The following is a 17,460-nucleotide window of genomic DNA, read 5'->3' on the forward strand; positions in this document are numbered from 1 at the left end:
CTCCTTGCTTCCATGGCTGCCTATCTTTCCTCCACAGGAATTTCCCACCAGGATCTCCTCCCTCACATCTCCTATCCATCTCTCCATAATCTACAGCAGCCCTTGCCCTGGGATTGCTCCACAATACCTAAACTCCAGCTCACAGCCACTGCATGTTCCAGGGGACCTGTGTCCTTTTCCAGGGTATGTATGGTTGTGGCAAGTTCTGCCTGATTCTCCTTCCATTTAGGCTGCCACAGATAAGCTGTTTCACTCTCATCCTTAAATGTTTCCCCTCTGACTCAGTCAATTGCCCCCATGTGGAGATCAGACCCTTTCTTCAATTCCCCCAACTGCTGAGGGCAGGTCCATTTCTACCAACACTCCTGGTTTCCCCCCCTAGTTTCTTCATCCTACGGAGTTATTCATGGTTCTGTATATTCTTTTCCACTGGTCAGGTAATTCTCTTTGCTGTCAGCTGGTGTTCTGCATGCACTTCTGTGTCTGAAGGTGTATTCCTGATATATCCATGGAGTGAAATATGCTCCACATCCAACTACTCCTCCACCATCTTGTTCCCCAGATGATCTAAGCATATATTTTGACAAGAAATATGGAGAATCAATATATTGCTTAGGAAAATCTACACCCACATTTTAATAAATGATAAGTAAGCATTCCACATTTCATATAGGACACTGAGTCCACATTTTCAAATGTGAAATAAATAGAAACTTTTATTTAATGCAGGAAAATCTGTGCAGATTTTAATAAATGGAATGAAGATATATTTATACTTAAAATATTTTCTGCAGAAAACTTCATATATAACAGAGAATTTCATATTTATACAATAATATCTTGATTAGATTTCCATTAGTGGCATAGAGAGATTTCCAAATCAATGTAATAAAATAGCAGTTTCTCATGTTATAGAGAATTCCATATTTCACTGAGGAATATCAACCTTAGATTTTCATATATGAAATACAGAGTATTCCATATTTCAGAAGGCACACAGACACCCAGATTGGCATATGTAAAATACAGGTTGTTTCATATATGACACAGAATATTGATGAAAAGATATTCACCTGTTTATATAGGGAATTGGATATTCATGTAAAAAATAGCACTGATATCTTCATTTATGAAATATAGTTTCCTGTTTCACGTAGGAAAACTCTGCCGACATTTTCATATATGATATGTACAGAATTCTGCACTTCTGGAAGGAAAAATTTAATCCAGATTTTTCTATGAGAGACATGGGGAATTACATATTTCACATCAGAAAGTCAGTATCCAAATTTGCAAATGTGAAATACAGAAAATTCCAAATTTCTTGAAGGAAAATCAACACCCAGAAATTCACAGGTGAAATATAGAGAACTCATATTACTTGTGAATTTATCATGGCCCTATGTCCCTCTGAGAATCATATATAATTCCATATTTCATGTAGAAAAATCTGAAACAGATTTTATGTGTGCTTGATAGAGAATTCCATAATTCCTGTCAAAAACTCTACACCCATATATTTGTATATAAAAGCTATTGAATTCCAGATTTCATATTGAAACACTGAGCTCTAATCTTCCTATGTGAAATACAGAGAATTTCCTTTTTAAAGTTTTATCAGTGTTTTTATAGGACAAAATTGACAACACTACATTAGATTTCCCATTTTTCCCAGTTATATTTTTTTAATTTACTTTTAATTGAAGGATAATTGCTTTACAGAATTTTGTTGCTTTCTGTCAAACATCAACATGTATTAGCCATAGGTGTACATATGTCCCCTCTCTCTTGAACCTCTCTCCCATCTCATTCCCCACCCCCATCCCACACTTCTAGGTAGATACAGAACTCCGGTTTGCATTTTTGGAAACATACAGCAAATTTCCATCGGCTATCTATTTCACATATGGTAATTAAATTTCCACATCAATCTCTCCATACAACTCACTTTCTCTTCTCCTCGCCTCATGCCCATAAGTCTATTCTCTATGTCTGTTTCTCTATTGCTGCCCTGTATATAAATTCTTCAATGTCATCTTTCTAGATTCCATATACATGTGATAGTACATGGTATTTCTCTTTCTGACATACTTTACCCTGTATAATAGGCTCTAGGTTGATCCATTTCATTAGAATTGACTCAAATGCATCCCTTTTTATGACTGAGTAATATTCCATTGTGTACATGTACTACACATTTCTTCCATTCATGTGTCGATGGACATCTAGGTTGGTTCCATATTCTAGCATTGTAAATAATGCTGCTGATGAATATTGGGGTACATGTTTCTTTTTCAATTTTGGTTTCCTCGGGATATATCCCTAAGAGTGGGATTACTGGGTCATATAGTAGTCTTACTCATAGTTTTTGAAGAAATCCCCATACCATCTCCTATAGTGACTGTATCGACTTACATTATCATCAACAGTACAAGAGGATCCCCTTTTCTCTATACCCTCTCCAGCATTTATTGTTTGTAGATTTTTTGATGTTAGCCATTCTGATTGGGGTGACGTGATGATAATCTTAATTTGCCTTTCTCTAATAATGAGTGGTGTTAAACATATTTTCATGTGTTTGTTATCCATCTGTATGTCTGTTTTGGAGAAATGTCTGAATAGGAAATTTCCCCAAGATTTGATTCAGTTCAGTCAGTTCAGTTGTTCAGTCGTGTCCTACGCTTTGTGATCCCATGGACTGCTTCACAGCAGGCTTTCATGTCAATAACCAGCTCTCAGAGATTGTTCAAAATCATGTCCATCAAGTTGGTGATGCCATCAAACCACCTCATCCTCCATCGTCCCTTTATCCTCTTGACTTCAATTTTCCCCCATATCAGAGTCTTTTCCAGTGAGTCAGTCCTTCTCAAAAGTTTGGACAAACAATTGGACCTACAGCTTTAGCATCAGTCCTTCTAATGAATATTCAGGACTGATTTCCATTAGGATTGACTGGTTTGATCTTACAGTCCAAGGGAATCTCAGTTCTCCAATACCACAGTTCTAAAGCTTCACTTCTTTGGCTCTTAGCTTTCTCCATAGTCCAACTCTAGCATCCATGCATGACTACTGGAAACAAAATAGCTTTGACTACACAGACCTAGGTTGGCAAAGTAGTGTCTCTGCGTTTTAATATGTTATCTAGGCTTGTCATAGCTTTTCTTCCAAGGAGCAAGTGACTTTTATTATTTATTTATTTATGTTTAGCTTTTATTAAAAAAAGATTTTATTCTTGGTTGGATTTGAAGGGAAAAAGAAATGTTTCCGAGCACAAAATTGAGCTCTTGCGAAAGGCTGCTGAAAGAATACAGATTGCTTTTAAACTCTGTTTTAAAGGCGATACAACATATTTTCACAGTTTTTCTTTTTCTTTTTTTTAATTTGTAAAATAGATTTTATTTTTTTTAATTTATTTATTTTATTTGGGGGCTAATTACTTTACAAGATTGTAGTGGGTTTTGCCATACGTTGACATGAATCAGCCATGGGTTTACATGTGTTCCCCATCCTGAACCTCTCTCCCACCTCCCTCCCCATCCCATCCCTCTGGGTCATCCCATTGCCCCAGCCCTGAGCATTTGTCTCATGCATCGAACCTGGAATGGCGTTGTGTTTCACGTATGATAATATACATGTATTAATGTTATTCTCTCAGAACGTCCCACCCTCACCTCCCACAGAGTCCATAAGACTGTTCTATGCATCTGTGTTTCTTATTCTGTCTCTCATATAGGGTTATCATTACCATCTTTCAAATTCCATATATATGCATTAGTATACTGTATTGGTGTTTTTCTTTCTGGCTTACTTAACTCTGTACAATGGGCTCCAGTTTCATCCTTCTCAATAGAACTGATTCAAATGTATTCTTTTTAATGGTTGAGTAATATTCCATTGTGTAGATGAACCACTGCTTCCTTATCCATTCGTCTGATGATGTACATCTAGGTTCCTTCCATGTCCTGGCTATTATAAACAGTGCTGTGATGAACATTGGGGTACACGTGTCTCTTTCAGTTCTGGTTTCCTCCGTGTGTATGCCCAGCAATGGGATTGCTGGGTCATATGGCAGTTCTATTCCCAGTTTTTTAAGGAATTTCTACACTATTCTCCATAGTAGCTGTACTAGTTTGCATTCCCAGCAACAGTGTAAGAGTGTTCCATTTTCTCCACACCCTCTCCAGCATTTATTGCTTGTAGACTTTTGGATAGCAGCCATTCTGATTGGCGTGAAATGGTACCTCATTGTGGTTTTGATTTGCATTTATATAGCAATGAGTGATGTTGAGCATCTTTTCATGTGTTTGTTAGCCACCTGTATGTCTTCTTTGGAGAAATGTCTGTTTAGTTCTTTGGCCCATTTTTTGATTGGGTCGTTTTTTTTTCTTCTGGAATTGAGCTGCAGGAGTTGCTTATATAAGGGATATTTTTGAGATTACTTGTTTGTCCATTGCTTCGTTTGCTATTATTTTCTCCCATTCTGAAGGCTGTCTTTTCACCTTGCTTATAGTTTCCTTTGTTGTGCAAAAGCTTTTAATTTTAATTAGGTCCCATTTGTTTATTTTTGCTTTTATTTCCACTATTCTGGGTGGTGGGTCATAGAGGATCCTGCTGTGGTTTATGTCGGAGAGTGTTTTTCCTACGTTTTCTTCTAGGAGTTTTATAGTTTCTAATCTTTTGTTTAGATCTTTAATCCATTTTGAGTTTATTTTTATGTATGGTGTTAGAAAGTGTTCTAGTTTCATTCTTTTACAAGTGGTTGACCAGTTTTCCCAGCAACAATTGTTAAAGAGGTTGTCTTTTCTCCATTGTATATTCTTGCTTCCTTTGTGAAAGATAAGGTGTCCATAGGTGTGTGGATTTATCTCTGGGCTTTCTATTTTGTTCCATTGATCCCTATTTCTGTCTTTGTGCCAGTACCATACTGTCTTGATGACTGTGGCTTTGTAGTAGAACCTGAAGTCAGGCAGGTTGATTCCTCCAGTTCCATTCTTCTTTCTCAAGATTGCTTTGGCTATTGAGGCTTTTTTGTATTTCCATACAAATTTTGAAATTATTTGTTCTAGTTCTCTGAAGAAAACCGTTGGTATTTTGATAGGGATTGCATTGAATCAATAGATTGCTTTGGGTAGTATACTCATTTTCACTATATTGATTCTTCTGATCCAAGAGCATGGTATATTTCTCCATCTGTTTGTGTCCTCTCTGATTTCTCTCATCAATGTTTTATAGTTTTCTATATAATGGTGTTTTGTTTCTTTAGGCAGATATATTCCTAATATTTTATTCTTTTTGTTGCAATGGTGAATAGTATTGTTTCCTTAATTTCGCTTTCTGTGTTCTCATTGTTAGTGTATAGGCATGCAAGGGATTTCTGCGTGTTAATTTTATATCCTGCACCTTTACTTCATTTATTGATTAGCTCTAGTAATTTTCTGGTAGAATCTTTAGGGTTTTCTATGTAGAGGACATGTCATCTGAAAACAGAGAGAGTTTTACTTCTTCTTTTCCTACCTGGATTCCTTTTATTTCTTTTTCTACTCTGATTGCTGTGGCCAAAACTATGTTGAATGGTAGTGGTGAGAGTGGGCACCCTTGCCTTGTTTCTGACATTAGGGGAAATGCTTCCAATTTTTCACCATTGAGGATAATGTTTGCTGTGGGTTTGCCATATATAGCTTTTATTATGTTGAGGTATGTTCCTTCTATTCCTGCTTTCTGTAGGGTTTTTGTCATAAATGGATGTTGAATTTTGTCAAAGGCTTTTTTTTTTCATCTATTGAGATAATCATATGGTTTTTATCTTTCAATTTGTTAATGTGGTGTATTACATTGACTGATTTGCGGATATTAAAGAAACTTTGCATTCCTGGGGTAAAGCCCACTTGGTCATGATGCATGATCTTTTTAATATGTTGTTGGATTCTGTTTGCTAGAATTTTATTAAGGTTTTTTGCATCTATTTTCATCAGTGATATTGGTCTGTAGTATTCTTTTTTTGTGGCATCTTTGTCTAGTTTTGGAATTAGGGTGATGGTGGCCTCATAGAATGAGTTTGGAAGTTTACCTTCTTCTGCAGTTTTCTGGAAGAGTTTGAGTAGGCTAGGTGTTAGCTCTTCTCTAAATTTTTGGTAGAATTCCGCTGTGAAGCCGTCTGGTCCTGGGCTTTTGTTTGCTGGAAGATTTCTGATTACAGTTTCGATTTCTGTGCTTGTGATGGGTCTGTTAAGATCTTCTATTTCTTCCTGGTCCAGTTTTGTGAAGTTATACTTTTCTAAGAATTTGTCCGTTTCTTCTAAGTTGTCCATTTTATTGGCATATAGCTGTTGGTAGCAGTCTCTTATGATCCTTTGTATTTCTGTGTAGTCTGTTGTGATCTCTCCATTTTCATTTCTAATTTTGTTGATCTGATTCTTCTCCCTTTGTTTCTTGATGAGCCTGGCTAATGGTTTGTCAATTTTATCTTCTCAAAAAACCAGCTTCTAGTTTTGTTGATTTTTGCTATAGTCTCTTTTGTTTCTTTTGTATTTATTTCTGCCCTAATTTTAAAGATTCCTTTCCTTCTACTAACCCTGGGGTTCTTCATAATTTACTTCTCTAGTTGCTTTAGGTGTAGTGTTAGGTTATTTATTTGATTTTTCTCTTGTTTCTTGAGGTACGCGTGTATTGCTATGAACCTTCCCCTTAGCATTGCTTTTACAGTGTCCTATTGGTTTTGGGTTGTTGTGTTTTCATTTTCATTCATTTCTATACATATTTTTTATTTTATTCTTGATTTCTTCTGTGATTTGTTGGTTATTCAGAAGTGTGTCGTTTAGCTTCCATATGTTCGAATTTTTAATAGTTTTTTTTCCTGTAATTGAGATCTAATCTTCTTACGGCATTGTGATCAGAGAAGATGACTGGGATGATTTCAATTTTATTGAATTTACCAAGGCTAGATTTATGGCCCAGGATGTGATCTTTCCTGGAGAAAGTTCCGTGTGCACTTGAGAAAAAGGTGAAATTGATTGTTTTGGGGTGAAATATCCTATAAGTATCAATTAAATCTATCTGGTCTATTGTATCATTTAAAGTTTGTGTTTCCTTGTTAATTTTCTGTTTAGTTGATCTATCCATAGGTGTGAGTGGGGTATTAAAGTCTCCCACTAATATTGTGTTATTGTTAACTTCCCCTTTGATACTTGTTAGCATTTGCCTTACATATTGTGGTGGTCCTATGTTGGGTGTATATAAATTTATAATTGTTACATCTTCTTGGATTGATCCTCTGATCATTATGTAGTGTCCTTCTTTGTCTCCTTCTTTGTCTCTTTTCATAGCCTTTGTTTTAAAGTCTATTTTATCTGAAATGAGTATTGTGACTCCTGCTTTCTTTGGGTTTCCGTTTGTGTGAAGTATCTTTTTCTAGCCCTTCACCTTCAGTCTGAATGTGCCCCTTGTTTTGAGGTGGGTCTCTTGTAGACAGCATATATAGGGGTCTTGTTTTTGTATCCATTCAGCCAGTCTTTGTCTTTTGGTTGGGGCATTCAACCCATTTACATTTAAGGTAATTATTGATAAGTATGGTCAGGTTGCCTTTTACTTTGTTGTTATGAGTTTGTGTTTATACACCCTTTCTGTGTTTCCTGTCTAGAGAAGATCCTTTTCATTTGTTGAAGAGCTGGTGTGGTGGTGCTGAATTCTCTCAGTTTTTGCTTGTCTGTAAAGCTTTTGAATTCTTCTTCATATTTGAATGAGATCCTTGCTGGGTACAGTAATCTGGGTTGTAGATTATTCTCTTTCATTACTTTAAGTATGTCCTGCCATTACCTTCTGTCCTGAAGAGTTTCTGTTTAATGATCAGCTGTTATCCTTATGGGGATCCCCTTGTGTGTTATTTGTTGTTTTTCCCTTGCTGCTTTTAATATTTGTTCATTGTGTTTGATCTATGTTAATTTGATTAATATGTTTCTTGGGGTGTTTTGCCTTGGGTTTATCCTGTTTGGGACTCTCTGGATTTCCTAGACTTGTGTGACCATTTCCTTCCCCATTTTAGGGAAATTTTCAACTATTATCTCCTCAAGTATTTTTTCATGGCCTTTCCTTTTGTCTTCTTCTTCTGGGACTCCTATGATTCGAATGTTGGGGCATTTAATATTGTCCCAGTGGTCCCTGAGGGTTTCCTCATTTCTTTTGATTCTTGTTTCTTTTTTCCTCTCTGCCTCATTTATTTCCACCATTCTATCTTCTATCTCACTTATCCTATCTTCTGCCTCCGTTAGTCTACTGTTGGTTCCCTCCAGAGTGTTTTTGATCTCATTTATTTCATTATTCATTATCTATTGACTCTTTTATTTCTTTTAGGTCCTTGTTAAACATTTCTTGCATCTTCTCAATCCTTGTCTCCAGACTATTTGTCTGTAACTCCACTTTGTTTTCAAGATTTTGGATCACTTTTATTATCATTATTCTAAATTCTTTTTCAGATAGATTCCCTATCTCCTCCTCTTTTGTTTGGTTTGGTGGGCATTTATCATTTTCCTTTACTTGATGAGTATTTCTCTGCCTTTTGATTTTGTTTAGATTGCTGTGTTTGGGGTGGTCTTTCTGTATTCTGGTAGTTTGAAGTTCCTCTTTATTGTGGAAGTTTCTCCCTGTGGGTGGGGTTGGACGATTGGCTTGTCCAGGTTTCCTGGTTGGGGAAGCTTGCGTTGGTTTTCTGGTTAGTGGAGCTGGATTTCTTCTCTCTGGACTGCAATGGAGTGTCCAGTGAGAGTTTTGAGATGTCAGTGGGTTTGGTGTGACTTTGTGTAGCCTGTATATTGATGCTCAGGGCTATGTTCCTGCATTGCTGGCGAATTTGCATGGCATGTCTTGCTCTGGAACTTATTGGCTCTTGGGTGAAGCTTGGTTTCAGTGTATGTACGGAGGCTTTTGGATGATCTCTTATTAATTAATGTTTCCTGGAGTCGGAGTTCTCTGGTGGTCTCAGGTTTTGGGCTTAAACCTCCTGCCTCTGGTTTTCAGTCTTAGTCTTGCAGTAGCCTCAAGATTTCTTGATCCATACAGCACTGATAATAAAATTTCTAGGTTAATGGTGAAAAGATTCTCCACTGTGAGGAATACCTAGAGAGGTTCACTGAGTTACATGGAGAGGTGAAGAGGGAGGAGAGAGATAGAAGTGAGCAGGAGGAGAAGAGGGGGATTGAAATGTGGAGAGAACAATCTAGCCAGGAAGCACTTCTCTATGTGCTCTCCACAGTCTAGAACACTGAGAGGTTCACAGAGTTACATAGAGAGGAGGGAGGAAGGTGATAGAGATGAACGTGAGTAGGAAGGGGGGAGTCAAGAGGATAGAGAGAGATCTGAGCAGTACTCTGTTCCCTAAAAGTTCTCCAGTGCCCAGAACACCCACAGAGATGCACAGAATTGGGTTTAGAAGAGAAGGAGGGGGGAGATATAGGTGCCCTGGGGTAGAAGAAAGAGAGTCAGTAGGGGAAGAGAGTGATCAAGCCAGTAGTCACACTCCTGAGTAAAAATGGGTACTAAAGTTTGGATTCTTAAATATACAAAATTGATATCAAATACCATAAAACAAAGATTAAAAATCTAGAGTAGAGGTTAGACTCTTAAAAAAATACAATATTAAAAAAAAAACAAAATCACAAAAAGTATAAGATATATGTATGCAGTTTGCTTTAAAAAATAGGGTCTTTTTGTTTTGCAAGGTAATAGTGGGTTATAAAAATGAAAATTAAAGGTGTAATAGAGGACTTAAAGAAAAAAGAAAAAAATTTAAAAAATTAAAAAAAAAAAAAAAGGCAATAGTAAACATATATCCAGGACTTTCTCTGGAGCTGTTGCGAGCAGTGTGGGGTCAGTTCAGTTTCAGATAGTTCCTTGTTCCTGCTTATACTTTTCAAGATCTACAACTTCAATGTAGTTGGTGTTAACTACAGGGATTTTAACCTGTTGACCTGTCACTTCCAAAGCAGTTCCCTCTGTTTATTAGGCTTCTGTTTGCATGTCTCTTCAGTGTCTAATTTCTGCCCTGACACAAGGGGGCGGAGGTGGTCTCTTTAGGTTCCCTTGTTCTGTCGTGCTGTAGGAAGGGAGGAACACTGCAGACCAATATCACTGGCGTGTGTGTGGGGAACTTGCAGTGTCTTGGCCACGCTGGGTTTGACCCCACTCATGGCATGTGTGCTTTCCCAGTCTACCCTGTTCAGGCTTCAGGTTACTCTGCCAGGGAGCGGGCCCTGAGATGTGTGCACTTCCCATGTCTAAGCCACTCAGGTTCAGGTTCTTGGGTACTCCACAAAGGCACAGGCTCTGTTGGCCCCGCAATTTGTGCTGTTCCCCGGTCGGAGCAGCTCAGGCTGCCAGGTGTTTGGCAAGCATGGTGCGAGTTATCACCTCCCTGGTCCCAGCCTCGGTTTCTGGGTGTGCCCAGCTCCAGTGTGCCTTGTGTCAGTTCTGGGTAGCTGGCCTCTGTTTGTGACCCTACAGATGACAGATGTCAACCATCCAGAATCTCAAGAAGTCTTTGCTCTTTGGGGCTGAGTTTGCCCCTTTTTGGCTCTGGCTGGCCCCGCCTGCCCACTGCTTCTGGCAGGGGGTGGAGCAGTCCACAGCTGGCTAGCTCTTTTCTGGTATTGCTCAGTCCTTTGTTCTGTGAGTGGGCTGACAGTGCCTTAGATTTGGGCTTTTCGCGGGATAATTCTCTCTCTCTCTCTGGTTATCTCACAGTTTAGGTTGCCATCTCACGTTAGCTCCCTCAGATTGCCCCCAGGACATTCGGGCCCAGTCCTTACCCTAAGCAGTGCCACCCGCTCCTGTAAGTTCAGCCCCCGCTTGCTGGTGGTGGGTACGAGCGTCCAGGGTACTTTGCTCGGAGTTGCCTTTAGGCACGTAATCTGTGGGGTTTATTTATTTATTTTTCCTCCTGGTTATGTTGCCCCCCGAGATTCAAAAACTTCCCCCAAACCCGCCAGTGAGAGGGTTTCCTAGCATTTGGAAAATTCTCCTCTTTTATGAATCCCTCCCTGGGATGGGTCTCCATCCCTACCTCTTTTGTCTCTCTTTTTATCTTTTATATTTTGTCCTACCTCTTTTTGAAGACAATGGGCTGTTTTTCTAGATGCCTGATGTTCTCTGCCAGCGTTCAGAAGTTGTTTTGTGAAGTTTGCTCAGCATTCAGATGTTCTTTTGATGAATTTGTGGGGGAGAGAGTGGTCTCCTTGTCCTATTCCTCCTCCATCTTAGCCCCTCCCTCACAAGTGTCTTTTAATTGCATGGCTGCAGTCAGCATCTGCAGTGATTTTGGAGCCCAAGAAAGTAAAGTTTGTCACTGTTTTCATTGTTTCCCCATCTATTTGCCACAAAGTAATGGGATTGGGTGACTTGATCTTAGTTTTTTGAATGTTGAGCTTTGAATTTCGATGTTGAGTTTTAAGCTTTTTCACCGTGTTCTTCCACTTTCATCAAGAGGCTCTTGAGTTCCTCTTTGCTTTCTGCCATAAGGGTGGTGTCATCTGCATATCTTGAGGTTATTGCTATTTTCCCTGGCTATCTTGGTTCTAGGTTGTCATTCATCAAGGCTGACATTTTGCATGATGTACTCTGCATATAAATTAAATAAGCAGTGGGACAATAAACCACCTTTCCCAATTTGGAACCAATCTGTTTTTCCAAGTCCAGTTCTAACTGTTTCTTCTTACCTATATACTTATTTCTCAAGAGGCAGGTCACGTGGTCTGATATTCCCATCTCTTGAGGATACTGCACAGTTTGTTGTAAAGAGCCTCTTGATGAAAGTGAAAGAGGAGAATGAAAAAGTTGGCTTAAAGCTCGACGTTCAGAAAACTAAGATCATGGCATCTGGTGCCATCACTTCATGGGAAATAGATGGGAAAACAGTGGAAACAGTGTCAGTCTTTATTTTTTTGGGCTCCCAAATCAATGCTGATAGTGATTGCAGCCATGAAATTGGAAGACATTAACTTCTTGGAAGGAAGGTTATGACCAATCAAGATAGCATATTTAAAAGCAGACACATTACTTTGCCAACAAAGGTCCGTCTATTCAAGGCTATGTTTTTTCCAGTAGTCATGTATGGATGTGAGAGTTGGACGGTGAAGAAAGCTGAGAGCCAAAGAATTGATGCTTTTTGAACTGTAGTGTTGGAGAAGATTCTTGAGAGTCCCTTGGACTGCAAGGAGATCCAACCAGTCTATCCGAAAGAAGATCAGTCCTGTGTGTACATTGGAAGGACTGATGTTGAAGCTGAAACTCTGATACTTTGCTCACCTCATGCGAAGGGTTGACTCATTGGAAAAGTCCCTAATGCTGGGAAGTATTGGGGGCAGGAGGAGAAGGGGATGACAGAGGATGAGATGGTTGGATGATATCACCTACTCGATGGACTTGGGTTTGGGTAAACTACAGGAGTCAGTGATGGACAGGGAGGGCTGGTGTGCTGTGATTCATGGGGTTGCAAAGAGTCGGACAAGACTGAGCGACTGAACTGAACTGAACACAGTCAAAGGCTTTGGCATAATCAATAAAGCAGAAGTAGATGTTTTTCTGAAATTCTCATTTTTGTATGACCCAACTGATGTGGCAATTTGAAGTCTGGTTTCTCTGCCTTTTCTAAATCCAGCTTGAACATCTGGAAGTCCATGGTTCAAGTACTGTTGAATACTGGCTTGGACAATTTTGAACATTACCTTGCCAGCATGTGAGATGAGGGCAGTTGTGCAGTAAATTGAACATTCTTTGGCATTGCCCTTCTTTGGGACTGGAATGAAAACTGACATTTTCCAGTCCCCTGGCCACTGCTGAATTTTGCAAATTTGCTGGTGTATTGAATGCAGCACTTTAACAGCACTATCTTCTAGGATTTAAATAGCTCAGCTGGAATTCCATCACCTCTACTAGCTTTTTTCATAGTGATGCTTTCTAATGTCCACTTGACTTCACATTCCAGGATGTCTGGCTCTAGGTGAGTAATCACACCATCACAGTTATCTGGGTCATGAAGATCTATTTTGTATAGTTCTGTGTATTCTTGCCACCTCTTGTTAATAGCTTTGCTTCTGTTAGGTCCATATCATTTATGTCTTTTATTGTGGCCATCTTTTCATAAAATATTCCCTTGGTATCTCTAATTTTCTTGAAGAAATCTCTAGTCTTCCGTGTTATTTTGTTGTCCTCTATTTCTTTGCATTGATCACTGAAAAATCATTTTTTATCTCTCCTTGCTATTCTTTGGAATTTCACATTCAAATGTGTATGTATTTCCTTTCCTAAAGCCTTTGCCTTTAGCTTCTCTTCCTTTTTCAGCTATCTTTAAGGTCTCCTCACACAACCATTTTGTATTTTTCCATTTCCTTTTCTTGGGAATAGTTTTGATCACTGCCTCTGGTACAATGTCATGAACCTCCGTCCATAGTTCTTCAGGCACTCTGTCTATCAGAGTTTCATTGAGTTTTTCAAGGCTATGGACCATGGATCAATTTGCTTAAGTTTCGTGATTGTGGTTTTCATTCTGAACACCCTCTGATGGGTAAGGATAAGAGGCTTATGCAAGCTTCCTGATAGGAGAGACTATTTGATTGGGCTGTTTATTTTTCTAGTATTGAGTAGCATTAGCTGCTTGTTTATCTTCAAAATTAATCCTTTGTCAGCTGTTTCACTTACTATTATTTTCTGCCATTCTGAGAGTTGTCTTTTAACCTTGCTTATAGTTTCCTTTGCCGTGTAAAAACTTTTAATTTTAATCAGGTCCTACTTGTTTACTTTTGTTTCTATTTCCATTACTGTAGGAAGTGCGTCATACAGGATGTTGCTTTTATTTATGTCATCTAAGGTTCTGGCTGTTTTTCCTTTAGGAATTATATAGTTTCTGGTCTTACATTTAGGCCTTTAACTATTTTTAGTTTTTCTTTGTATATGTTGTTAGGAGATGTTTTAATTTCATTCTTTTACATGTAGCTGTTCAGTTTTCCTAGCACCACTGATTGGGAGGCTATCTTTGCCCGTTTGTATATTCTTGCATCTTTTATCAGAAATAAGGTACTCATGGATGTGAAGGTTTATTTGTATGCTTTCTTTCTTTTAAATTTTAAATTAGTTTATCTATTTTTTAACTTTACAATATTGTATTGGTTTTGCCATACATTGACATGAATCCACCACGGGTGTACATGTTTTCCCCTTCCAGAACCCCCTTCCCACTTCCCTCCCCATCCCATCCCTCTGGGTCATCCTCGTGCACCAGCCCCAAACGCTCTGTATCATGCATCGGACCTGGACTGGCGATTTGTTTCACATATGATAATTTACATGCTTCAATGCCATTCTCCCATATCATCCCGCCCTCATCCTCTCCCATAGAGTCCATAATACTGTTCTATTTATCTGTGTCTCTTTTGATGTCTTGCAAACAGGGTAATCTTTACCGATTAACTAAATATCATATATATGTGTTAGTATACTGTATTGGTGTTTTTCTTTCTGGCTTACTTCACTCTGTACAATAGGCTCAAGTTTCATCCACCTCATTAGAACTAATTCGAATGTATTCTTTTTAAGGGCAGAGTAATATTCCATTGTGTAGATGTAGCACTGCTTCCTTATCCATTCATCTACTGATGGGCATCTAGGGTGCTTCCATGTCCTGGCTGTTATAGACAGTGCTGTGATGAACATTGGGGTACACGCGTCTCTTTCAATTCTGGTTTCCTCACTGTGTATGCCCAGCAATGGGATTTCTGGGTCATATGGCAGTTCTATTTCCAGTTTTTGAGGAATCTCCACACTGTTCTCCATAGTGGCTGTACTAGTTTGCATTCCCACCAACAGTGTAAGAGTGTTCTCTTTTCTCCACACCCTCTCCAGCATTTATTGCTTGTAGTCTTTTTGGATAGCAGCCATTCTGACGGGCGTGAAATGATACCTCACTGTGGTTTTGATTTGCATTTCTCTGATAATGAGTGATGTTGGGCATCTTTTCATGTGTTTGTTAGCCATCTGTATGTTTTCTTTGGAGAAGTGACTGTTTAGTTCTTTGGCCCATTTTTTGATTGAGTCATTTATTTTTCTGGAATTTAGCTGCAGGAGTTGCTTGTATATTTTTGAGATTAATTGTTTGTCTGTTGCTTCGTTTGCTATTATTTTCTCCCATTCTGAAGGCTGTCTTTTCACCTTGCTTATAGTTTCCTTTGTTGTGCAAAAGCTTTTAATTTTAATTAGGTCCCATTTGTTTATTTTTACTTTTATTCCCACTATTCTGGGAGATGGGTCATAGAGGATCCTGCTGTGGTTTATGTCGGAGAGTGTTTTTCCTACTTTTTCCTATAGGAGTTTTATAGTTTCTGGCCTTATGTTTAGATCTTTAATCCATTTTGAGTTTATTTTTGTGTATGGTGTTAGAAAGTGTTCTAGTTTCATTCTTTTACAAGTGGCTGACCAGTTTTCCCAGCAACAATTGTTAAAGAGGTTGTCTTTTCTCCACTGTATATTCTTGCTTCCTTTGTCAAAGATAAGTTGTCCATAGGTGTGTGGGTTTATCTCTGGGCTTTCTATTTTGTTCCATTGATCCCTATTTCTGTCTTTGTGCCAGTACCATACTGTCTTGATGACTGTGGCTTTGTAGTAGAACCTGAAGTCAGGCAGGTTGATTCCTCCAGTTCCATTCTTCTTTCTCAAGATTGCTTTGGCTATTGAGGCTTTTTTGTATTTCCATACAAATTTTGAAATTATTTGTTCTAGTTCTCTGAAGAAAACCATTGATATTTTGATAGGGATTGCATTGAATCAATAGATTGCTTTGGGTAGTATACTCATTTTCACTATATTGATTCTTCTGATCCAAGAGCATGGTATATTTCTCCATCTGTTTGTGTCATCTCTGATTTCTTTCACCAATGTTTTATAGTTTTCTATATAATGGTGTTTTGTTTCTTTAGGCAAGTATATTCCTAAGTATTTTATTCTTTTTGTTGCGATGGTGAATGGAATTGTTTTCTTAATTTCTCTTTCTGTTTTCTTGTTATTGGTGTATAGGAATGCAAGGGATTTCTGTGTGTTAATTTTATATCCTGCAACGTTAGTATATTCACTGATTAGCTCTAGTAATTTTCTGGTGAAGTCTTTAGGGTTTTCTATGTAGATGATCATGTCATCTGCAAACAGTGAGAGTTTTACTTCTTCTTTTCCAATCTGGATTCCTTTTATTTCTTTTTCTGCTCTGATTGCTGTGGCCAGAACTTCCAAAACTATGTTGAATAGTAGTGGTGAGAATGGGCATCCTTGTTTTGTTCCTGACTTTAGGGAAAATGCTTCCAATTTTTCACCATTTAGGATAATGTTTACTGTAGGTTTGTCATATATGGCTTTTATTATATTGAAGTATGTTCCTTCTATTCCTGCTTTTGGGAGGGTTTTTATCATAAATGGATGTTGAATTTTTGTCAAAGTCTTTCTCAGCACCTATTGAAATAATCATATGGTTTTTATTTTTCAAATTGTTTATGCAGTGTATTACATTGATTGATTGGCAGTTATTGAAGAATCCTTGCACCCCTGGGATAAAGCCCACTTGGTCATGATGTATGATCTTTTTAATATGTTGTTGGGTTCTGTTTGCTAGGATTTTGTTAAGGATTTTTGCATCTATGTTCATCAGTGATATTGGCCTGTTAGGTCCGTAACATTTCTGTATTTTGTTGTGCCCATCATTGCATAAAATACTCCCTTGGTATCTCTAATTTTCTTGAAAAGATTTCTAGTCTTTCCCATTCTATTGTTTTCCTATATTTCTTTGCATTGATCGCTGAGGAAGGCTTTCTTATACTTTCTTTCTATTCTTTGGTACTCTGCATTCAGATGGATATATCTATCTTATATAAAAATATATTTAATGTGTGAAAATCATACGTGAAAATAATAAATTTCATGTATGTATGTCTCCTCATACATGATATATAGAGAATTCCATATTTCTTCTGTTTAAGCAACAGCTAGATTTCATTTGTAAATTACTGACATTTCCATTATACATGTAGAAAAAAGTGTGACATATGTTATATGTGAAGTAAAATGATTTCATATTTCATGCAGGAAATAATGCATTCCAATCTTGACATAAGAAATATTGAATATTTATATATCATGCCAGAAAATCAGACTACATATTTACTAATATGAAATGAAGAGAATTCCACAATTCACATAGAAAAATCAGTACCCAGACTTGCATGGGTGAAATACAGATAATTAATTTCTTTTGAAAAAATATCAGGGTACTGATGTTTCTAAGTGAGACAAAGAGAATATCATACTTCAACTGTGAAGATGTACCTAGATTTCTAATGGCATAGATAGAGAATTCCATATATACCTATTGAAAAGCATACAGTTAATAATATGTGAAATATGTTGAATTCCACGTTTCACGTTCAAAATCTGTACCTA

The sequence above is a fragment of the Giraffa tippelskirchi genome, chromosome Y (genome assembly GCF_054371585.1).
Source record: "Giraffa tippelskirchi isolate mGirTip1 chromosome Y, T2T-mGirTip1v1.2.pri, whole genome shotgun sequence".
NCBI classification, from domain to species: domain Eukaryota; kingdom Metazoa; phylum Chordata; class Mammalia; order Artiodactyla; family Giraffidae; genus Giraffa; species Giraffa tippelskirchi.